General features: G+C 41.5%; 1 long non-coding RNA gene across 1 annotated transcript; it reads left to right on the top strand.

Annotated features, from left to right (window-relative positions):
- The first annotated feature begins 1,891 nt into the window (after nt 1–1,891).
- Nucleotides 1,892–9,551, top strand: LOC119007697. Its single transcript, XR_005071197.1, has 3 exons — nt 1,892–2,252; nt 8,342–8,423; nt 9,372–9,551. It is a non-coding gene; the product is annotated as an uncharacterized LOC119007697 (long non-coding RNA).
- Nucleotides 9,552–10,427: the final 876 nt, after the last annotated feature.

The raw sequence follows: 10,427 nt of genomic DNA, 5'->3' as shown, positions 1-10,427 counted from the left end.
GCCACAGCGGTATTGCAACTTCTTAACTGCAATTTCATGAAATTCATCATATCCCTAGCAGTGTTGTGGCCAATACTGTTATCTCAGAGTGTGAGTTCCGCCCCCCGGCACACAGCTATGTTGAATACTGAATATATCAAGCAGGTGGTAACCGTCTAAAAGCAGCTGAACATTGAAAACCACTTTAATACTGCCACCCTGTCACCAAACTGGCTATGTTCGGTCAAGTCCTGTGCTATTAGAACAACTCTCTGGGTTTTTCTGATGTGAAATCTACACTCATTCACTCCTTAAAGATTATACTTTGTCTATGATCGCTGAGAAGCAATGAGCGAGGACACACAAGAGCTGCCTTCTTATAAGTCTTTTACCAGCCGACACGCCCCCTCAGTTATTGATTGGATGCTGCCGCGGATCAGACCAATCTGAAACATCACAGCAAGCCTGGAGTTTCATACGGAGTGAAAACTTCACAGATTCAATTCGAGTGTATCACCATCAACTTTTGTATTTTGTTTTCTGCTACACCAGATAATTACAATGTGCCTGACTGTAGGAGAACAAAAGGACCACAGACAACGTTCTTAATAATTGGAAACATTTCTCTTGTCATGGTCTGTTTTCCCTCAGGGAATAAAGTTATCTATCTATCTATCTATCTATCTATCTATCTATCTATCTATCTATCTATCTATCTATCTATTCTTGAGCATCAGAGTTTATATGTTACATCCTTTGAGTTTCCCTTCAAAGAAACAAATCTATAAACACATTCTGCCAGATGAAATGGTTCCTGTGCCTCCGAGCAGACACAGTATAAATACACAACATAAAGTATGACTACACAATACGGAGTCTAAATACATAATACACAGTATAAATACACAACACACAATATGAATACACAATATAAATGCACAGTATAAATACATAACATAAAGTATGAATACACAATACACAGTATAAATACACAACACACTATATGAATACACAATGCAAAGTATAGACACACAACACACAATATGAATACCCAATACACAGTATAAATACATAACATAAAGTATGAATACACAATACACAGTATAAATACACAACACACTATATGAATACACAATGCAAAGTATAGACACACAACACACAATATGAATACCCAATACACAGTATAAATACACAACACACAATATGAATACACAATGCACAGTATAAATGCACAGTATAAATACACAATACTCATTATAAATACACAGTATCATTACACAACACACAGTATGAATGAATGTGAACAGTTTGAATTTTTCTCTTGCTTTCCTCCTATTCCTTCATTTGTCTTCAAATGGGGCACGTCTTTACATCTTCTCTGACAATGGTTTGCTCTTTTTGATTTTCTTTTTCCATGAATACAATGAAGTACACTAAGCTAAACTAAAATACACAGTCAACAGTGTAATACACAAAACAGTATGAAAAAAAAACAGTATGAATACACAACGCACAGTATGAACACACAATGCACATTATGAATATACAGCATTGCCCATCCAGCTGTGATCAGATGTAGCCGTCATCAGAAGCTTCACATGACGCTGCAGAGGAACTGACCTCTCATTTCTCTTGAGTCGTAATCACAGTGCTCCCGTGGTGCCCTCACGTCTCTCCTTGAATCCTCGGTGGGAGGGACTGACGCGTAAGTGAGGGAAACGTAAATGCTCTTCAGGTGAAATGAGACGTACCCTCGGTCTTTGCGAACATCGTCTCCCTCGGTGTTTGTGTGTCTGGCTGATGCTCCACCTGCCTGCTGCTGCCAATTAGCCTGCACACCTGCAGCTCATCCACTAATCAAGACTCAACAGTTTATCTCCCCGGTTCCTCACTCAGTCTTCATCAGCTCACCTCTGTGGTAACGTTCAGATCAGCCTGCGCTCTAGCTGCGTGTGTTTTTGTAGTCAAACTTTTGATCGTCAGATTAATACTTGCCTTCCTGTGCCTTAGGTCCATTCTTCATTCGCAGTCCTCATCAACCTCCTTCAACCAGTCCCCTGCCAGCAGAGCGGCACACAGCCCCGCACTTTTAGTCGCTAGTTTCAAGCTGATGCAGTTTTCACGCCCATGTCGTGTAAATACCTGCGCCCACCTGTGCACCCCTGGGCGTGTTGAAATAAGGTGTTGTGATCAGGCATACTGATGGGGGATTGCTATTTTGAAGCAGCAGAAAGTGACAGCAACATAAAGCTGGTCTGAAGTCACCTGCACAGGTGGGTTCACACCGTTCATGCATTCAAATTTTATGATTTGAGAGGCTGCTTTCAGTTATTTTAAACATTTCCATGAACACAGTAAGGTCACAGTAACAACTTTCATGGCACATTTAATCAGCAAATCTAAAAGCTGTAGTTATAAACTCTCCAAAGAGAACATGACAGGAGTTTTAGATGATCAGTGAAGTCAACCAGCTGTTCCTCGTGCACACATGTACATGTTCATGCAGAGATATTATTTATGGTTTCTGCTGCTGGGGGATCACTGCAGGTAATGTCATTAATATTTTCCTCTTTAAGGATGTATTTCCCCCTCTCATCCCACCATTATTGATCTGGATGATCCTGATTCACAGACTGAGATCAGAACACACACACAGAGGGACAGCAGCGCTCCTCCTCTGTTTTATATCAGTGTATGTTTTCATATGCAATCAGACAGATGGTTATGAGACAGTGGGGCAGAGGGTCCAGAAGCATAGACCACATACATGTCCCTCAGTGAAGACAAGTGCTACTGTTTAATATGTGTCAGGTCCTGGTGTACCTGGCTCTTAAAGGGAATCGGAGACAACACTCACATTGGTTTGATTTATGTTCTGCCCAAAACATGCTCATGACTCATTCAGAGTCTCAATACCACCTCTTTGTGCTGTGTGCTGTGTGCTGAACTTTGTGCTCAGTTTATCAGCCTTTTTAACTGGTAAAATGGACTTGGACACACCCTAAAGCCACGAGCGCGCTGTGCTTTAGACCATGTGCTTTAGACCATCTAAATAGGGCACTATAAATTCTGAAGCAGAAGAACTCTGAATGAGACGTGCATAGCTCTTTTGGTGCATTACGAGGCAGAAGGCTTAATGTGTGGGCATGTCTCTGCTCTGTCCCATCTGCACTCAATCACGTCCTCAGCGCAAACATAAATCCTTTTACATGTGACCCCGCTGTGACTCAGCCTGCAGATAATAAAATACTGGAGCTCCACTCCGTCTATACGGACACCTGTGATAATGACATATTTTCCAACAGCCCAGGGAGTCAAATCATCAACAGATGAGACACAGCGCGCTCCACTCCATGTTAAACAGTCACTTAACGGACTGACACTGGCAGTAGCTTGCACCTTGTTTCTATGGCAACCCCGCCAGGGTGCCTGGCACCGGTTGGCGGAGCCGGCGAATGGCCGGTCAGGTGTGAAATTACCTCAGTGCCCGGTACCACATGGAGCGTGAAGAGAGTTTAACAAAAGCAACGTGGTTAAAGGAGAGCCATCCCCCACCTGCACCACCCCCATCACCACACACACACACACACACACACACACACACACACACACCTCTTTCTATGCTGTCATACTAATGCAATTCACTTGAAGCAGTATCTCCTCTCAGGGAAGAAACAAGTAAGACAAGTTAAGTTGAGAGATAGTTGTAGGCATGCTAATGCAGAATGGTGGGATGATCATAAAATAGAGTGGGATTAGTTTTGACATCTATATGCCACTACTCTGAAATCTAATGTTTTGTTTCAACTTGGACTCTAGCAGTGCCCCTGTATCAGTGTGGGTATGGGAGACTACCCAGTTATGATTGGTTGGAGAAGTTAATTAATTTTCCAATAATGCACTTGTTCAACACATTCTCATACCTAAGCAACTGAACAGGTCAATTGACAGTGTCTCAGCTACAACAACAAATGTCTTTCTTTACCTATATGGTCTAAACGGTCTTAATGTAGGTTAGGGCTAGGCGTTTTGTAAGGGTGGGTAAAAAATTAATTACACTGAACAAAACTAGAAACACAATACTTTTGTTTTTGCTCCCATTTTTCATGAGCTGAACTCAACTTTTGCCTTAATCTGAGTGAGTGTGCACTTTTCCTTTGCCGAGATAATCCATCCCACTTTACAGGTGTTGCATATCAAGATGCTGATTAGACAGCATGAATATGGCACAGGTGTGCCTTAGTCTGGCCACAACAAAAGGCCACTCTGAAATGAGTAGTTTTGCTTTATTGGGGGGGTCTGGGGGGGTCAGAAAAACAGTCAGTATCTGGTTTGACCACTATTTGTCTCACATCTCCTTTGCATAGAGTTGATCAGGTTGTTGATTGTGGTCTGTGGAATGCTGGTCCTCTCCTCTTCAATGGCTGTGCGAAGTTGCTGGATATTGGCAGGAACAGGAACACATTATCGTATACGTGTCGTATCCAGAGCTTCTCATACATGCTCAGTGGGTGACACGTCTGGTGAGTATGCTGGCCATGCAAGAACTGGGATGTTTTCTTCTTCCAGGAATTGTGTACAGATCCTTGCAATATGGGGCTGTGCATTATCATGCTACAACATGAGGTGATGGTCGTGGATGAATGGCTCAACAATGGGCCACAGGATCTTGTCACTGTATCTCTGTGTATTCAAAATGTCATCAATAAAATGCACCTGTGTTCGTTGTCTATAGCATAAACCTGCCCATACCATAACCCCACTGCCACCATAGGCCACACAATCCACAACACTGACATCAGCAAACCACTCACCCACATGATGCCACATGCTGTCTGCCATCTGCCCTGAACAGTGAAAACCGGCATTCATCCGTGAAGAGAACACCTCTCCAACGTGCCAGACGCCATCAGATGTGAGCATTTGCCCACTCAAGTCAGTTACGACGATGAACTGCAGTCAGGTCGAGACCCTGATGAGGACGACGAGCATGCAGATGAGCTTCCCTGAGACGGTTTCTGACAGTTTGTGCAGAAATTCTTTGGGTATGCAAACCGATATTTGCAGCAGCTGTCTGGGTGGCTGGTCTCAGACCATCTTGGAGGTGATCATGCCAGATGTGGAGGTCCTGGGCTGGTGTGGTTACATGTGGTCTGCAGTTGTGAGGCCGTTTGGATGTACTGCCAAATTGTCTGAATCGCCTTTGGAGACAGCTTATGGTAGAGAAATGAACATTCAGTTCAGGGTCAGCAGCTCTGGTGGAGATTCCTGCAGTCAGCAAGCCAACATCTGTGGCAGTGTGCAATGTGATAAAACTGAACATTTTAGTGTGGCCAGTTCTTGCATGGCCAGCATACTCATTGGACATGTCACCCTCTGAGCATGTTGGGATGCTCTGGATACGACATGTATATGTTACGTATATGACAATGTGTTCCAGTTCCTGCCAATATCCAGCAGCTTTGCACAGCCATTCAAGTGGAGTGGACCAACATTCCACAGGCCACGATCAACAACTTGATCAACTCTGTGTGAAGGAGATGTGAGACAAATGGTGGTCACACCCCCAGACCCCCACAGAAAAGCAAAACTGCACATTTCAGAGTGGCCTTTTATTGTGGCCAGACTAAGGCACACCTGTGCCATATTCATGCTGTCTAATCAGCATCTTGATATGTCACACCTCTAAGAACACAGATTTAGACAGATTTGTGAACAATATCTGAGAGAAATGGATCTTCTGTGTATATAGAAAAAGTTTTATATCTTTGAGTTCAGCTCATGAAAAATGGGCGCAAAAACAAAAGTGTTGTGTCTATATTTTTGCTCAGTGTATCTTCATGAGGATTAAGATTCTTATGTCATATGATTCAGAATCTATTTGCAAATCTATCTTCTAATTGTTAATTAGTTGCGTGTTGACTGAACAAAAAAGGCAGAACTGAATTTGCAAGGGTAGCACAGCACCCATAGAATTTACAGCATGCAAACGCTACAGTTATCTTTAAGTTGGATAGAGGCTGCTCTCACTGCTGGACTTGTAACATTAATGACACAGCAGAGTGCACCCCTTTATTTTATTCCACATACACACATGCATGATTTCAAATTAATTCATTGAATGAGGGGCACTATTTTCAGTCTTTTGCTCTGCTTAATTGTGTGCTAAAAACATTAATTGGAGTCTTTAATCTGCTGAAATACAATATGAAATACAACTTAAATTTATGATGAGCCTTTTTTGTTATAAAAAAAAAAAAGTTAAGGGCATTAATTAAATGATAATCAAGCTTGAATCAACATTCTTTTTGAATCGACAATCGATTCTGAATCAGATTGGACACCAGTTATTATGGTTATGGACACAATTAAATTGTGAGATTGCCAAAGATTTACACCCCTAGTGCTTCTTGTGGTCTGTCTTTGCTATTTCTGGCTGTTCGAAGCTACTTTCTGTAACACCACTGTAAAACTCCCTATACAGACTTTCCAGTCTTTGCTCTACTCCTCCTTACTTCCTCCTTTGCAGTTGTAATAATTACTACGACCACTTGAGGCCACCACCTAATCACAAACATAAATAAGGGTTGTAATAGGCTGCTTTAATGTTCCACCTATATGGTTGTTTTTTTCTGATGAGGACAGGCTCCAGTTGTCAGTGAGAAGGTTTGGTTGCATTGGTGGCACTGTACATCTGTATGGATGTCATTGGATTTTGCCTTCCCTGTTGGTTTGTGGACATTAAACAGTAAACATTCTCAAGAGCAAATGGAAGACCCCTGAATGTCTTTCAGGACAACCCGGGAAATATTCTCACCATTTGTCATGACAAAAGCAGGTGTTTTACCAAGGCCTGAGGACATCTACAGCGGTGTCGGTGGCGACTGAAATAGGAAGCTATTTCAAGCCAAAACAGTGTGTTTTTCTTATCCAAACCAAGCATGCACCTGTGCTTAAACCTAAAAAATTGTGACATGAGAAAAATAACACCTTTCTTTAAAGTAAATTTATGCTAAACATCTATTGACTATGTTCTGCCAGCACCGGACTGAGAGACACTGCACATAGACAGGCGTGTGGGGTGCAGGTTGATTGACAGTGGACTGAACCACTGTGAGGCACATGGAGGGGGGAACCAATCTTCAGAACCCAACCCTCATCTCTCACAAACCTTAGTTTAATTAATTGCACAGACCAATTTTAACGTAACATAGTCATTGGCCTATGTCATATGGTACAGCCCTCAATAGACTGATAAACTGACAGATTAAAGTAGAGTGAGGAGAGATGCAAACTGCTTATATAATGCAACCAAAATTATGTCGGTATTAACAATATTGTCTCTTGTCTTGTTTGTTTGAAAATGTATATACAGTATATATCTTGTAAAGTTTTAACTTGATAGTGCAGTTAAAATCGATGAGACATGATCACCTAGAGAGAAGAGGTATCACTCTGTTGGAGTTGTTGAAACTGCAGAAATATTCGGTCCCTTCACTGTGGTACAGTGGTGTTACAGAGTGCAGTTTTAAACACAAAACTGACAACAGCCATGGTGGCCTGTTTCCTACCCAGGAAAACATTAATTGTTAGGCGATGTAACATTGACTTTTCAAGTCGTAGTGAAAAGAGTGAAAAGTCAGTACAGGGAGGAGGTCGGGTTAAACAAGCACAGGACTTTCATTCAGTAGACTGCTGTTCATGTCCAGTGTGAAACCAGAAGACAGAGCAGTGAGGTCTTTTAACCTTCTAATGTAGTGAAGTTATGTCACATACAGAAGTAACATAATGACCCAGCTTGAGTCAGGGCTGCCACCCCGATGAACGCAGGGGTGCAAGGGCTTGATGTCAGCGTGAGAGCCAGAGCTCCTGACTGGTCACTGGAAAGTGTGAGTGGCGCTTCTCCAATGAGGTGATGTGCTCCAGTTTGGCTGAGTTTTGACTGTGAGGGATGCTTTGCCAGCTTTTCGTTGTCATGCAAACGGAGTATGCTTTTTTTTCATGAAAGTCTACATAAGGACCGTAAACACCTGCACTATATATGTGCCTTCAAACTCCCTGACTTTTGATCGTTGGACACCAAAGCATTGATGACAAGCTTGTTCCACTGAAGAAAGCCCACATAAATACTTTGTTAGGTGAGCGTTGATTCATCATCTCGTTTTGGAGTCCTCTCAAGGTTTTGTTGCTCAGAGCCAATGTCTCTTTGAATTTACTCATGAGTGGCGCATCAAAGGCTGCAGCGATGACAGAGAAAGTATCAAAATAACATGAAAATTTGCAGAATGGCAGGGAGCCAGGTTCCTCCAGACTCGGAGATTGAAAGTTGCCGTATGTTTGCTTGTCCTTGCCTCGCCCTCAGTGAACCAGATAATCAGCCGTAGCGATGTGGAAGGCGACCAACAGTAGCGTGTGAGCTCCACGGGGACTTAGACGGGAAGCTGGTGAGTTACTGTAGCGTAAATATTCATATTCATATTTAGCATGAAAAAGGCATTACTGAACAAGAACAGATTGCACAAACTAAAAGTCAATTAGAAGAGGGAAGGGGTGAGGGATCCTATAAATGGCACATGTGGCCACTTGTTTATGAATATTCATTTTTGTAATCATGTTTGTGTTGGGAGTAATTATTGCACATTGTAATTGTTTGTATTATGTTCTCTAAAGGGTCCAGTACAGGCCAGAAATGCTGATTGTCTGAAAGCATATCATTTATCCATTAACCATCCATCCATCCATTTATTCCTCCAATTATCATCATTTACAGTCAGATAGTCTCTGTTATGTAGTGGCAGAAACAGTTGCAGGGTGACTTTATCTGAAATACATTCCCTTAAATTGCAAATGACAATGTTGGGATTCACATTTTTTTAGTATGTTCCTTTTTATTAAGATTGGTTTCCAATAATTTTCAACAAAAAACGCCTGAGTTGCATTTTTTTGTAATACATCACAGTGAAGAGTGAAAGTCTGGCCTACATTTTAACGCAATGATGATGTAGTATGCAGTATTGTTATTTACTGCACTGTCACATATAAAGATGCAGAAGCAAAGGCTAGTAGCTAGATTTCACTACATTATTGTCTTTGAGCTATTATTATATCCATGACAGATATACAATCATCAGCATTGGAGTAGAAAGCACAGGTGTTAGATTAAGACCAGTGGACTTTGAGACAGTTACTGGCGATGGCAACTTCCTATCATTCAACCAGACCAGCCAGACAACCTCACTGAGGACAGAAAGAGAAAAGGAAAGAGAAGGAAAACTTGAAATGAAAATGGAACTCAGGCTGGCCAAACATGAAGGCAAAAGAGTTGTTCCCACATCTTTACTGAGATGTGTCTCCACCACAACATCCTGTATCGAACTGTTTGCACTCGACAGGTGGAACATGCTGAGCCGACAGAGCGCGGGGCTACAGCGTGACGAGGAGAGGTGGACTCTGTGTTTGTATCGCTGATGCTAGATGCTCTCACACACAGCCCCACAGAGTTGACGACAGCATTTACCCTGATTTTTAACATTTAATGTGAAGCTGTTAACTCTCACCCGATGCAAATTAAAAAGGCATGCATTTAAATGACTAGGTTATATGTTTGTGTAGCAGGAAGGAGTTTTAAACGTTCATTTCGTTATTTAAAGGGATATCCCGCTGTGTATTGTTATCATTCGATCTTTTCTGAGGTTGCTAAAACTACATAAACTAGAAGTCTGCAAACTTGATCTTTCGAGGGAAGGTCTTTCTTGGTGTCACGCTGTGTTAGACCATGGATTAAATTTACACCAGAATAACCCTTTAACCCTGTGTTCTATGATGACAAATTAATCACCTTGAAGTGATGCACTTAAACCTAATACACAGAACTTTATTGTTTTATTTTTAATAATTTTTGGTTGAGCTTGGTGGCTTCCGATGGTGAAACAAAATAAACTTTGTTTTAGTGCCATGTCAGCATACAGAGCAGCTTTATTATTATTCCATCTGCAGGCTGTTAGCTGTGTCCTGCTAGAACTAAGGCTAAGCTTCATTATTATTATTATTATTATTATTATTAGTAGTAGTAGTAGTAGCAGTAGTAGTAGTATTAATAATAATAATAATAATAATAATAATAATAATAATAATAATAATAATAATAATAATAATAATAATAATAATGAAGCTTAGCCTTAGTTCTAGCAGGACACAGCTAACAGCCTGCAGATGGAATCATCATTACCGGTCTCACGCCAAACACAGCTAATCTCACCACAGGACAGTTCATTTAAATATGTCTCCCTCCTCACTTAAACCACTCTCACTCAAAAGCTGCCCAACACTGCTGCTGTTGGAAATCTTGATATCAAGGTACAGATGTCTCTACTTGTATATGACATGCCTGCTGCTGCGTTACCCTGACGGTAAGTAGTCTATGATAATATGACTGCTTCAGCTGATAT

The sequence above is a fragment of the Acanthopagrus latus genome, chromosome 18 (assembly GCF_904848185.1).
Source record: "Acanthopagrus latus isolate v.2019 chromosome 18, fAcaLat1.1, whole genome shotgun sequence".
In the NCBI taxonomy this organism is placed as follows: domain Eukaryota; kingdom Metazoa; phylum Chordata; class Actinopteri; order Spariformes; family Sparidae; genus Acanthopagrus; species Acanthopagrus latus.
The sequence above is the reverse complement of the archived record's forward strand: the minus strand, read 5'-3'. Positions and strand labels throughout refer to the sequence as shown.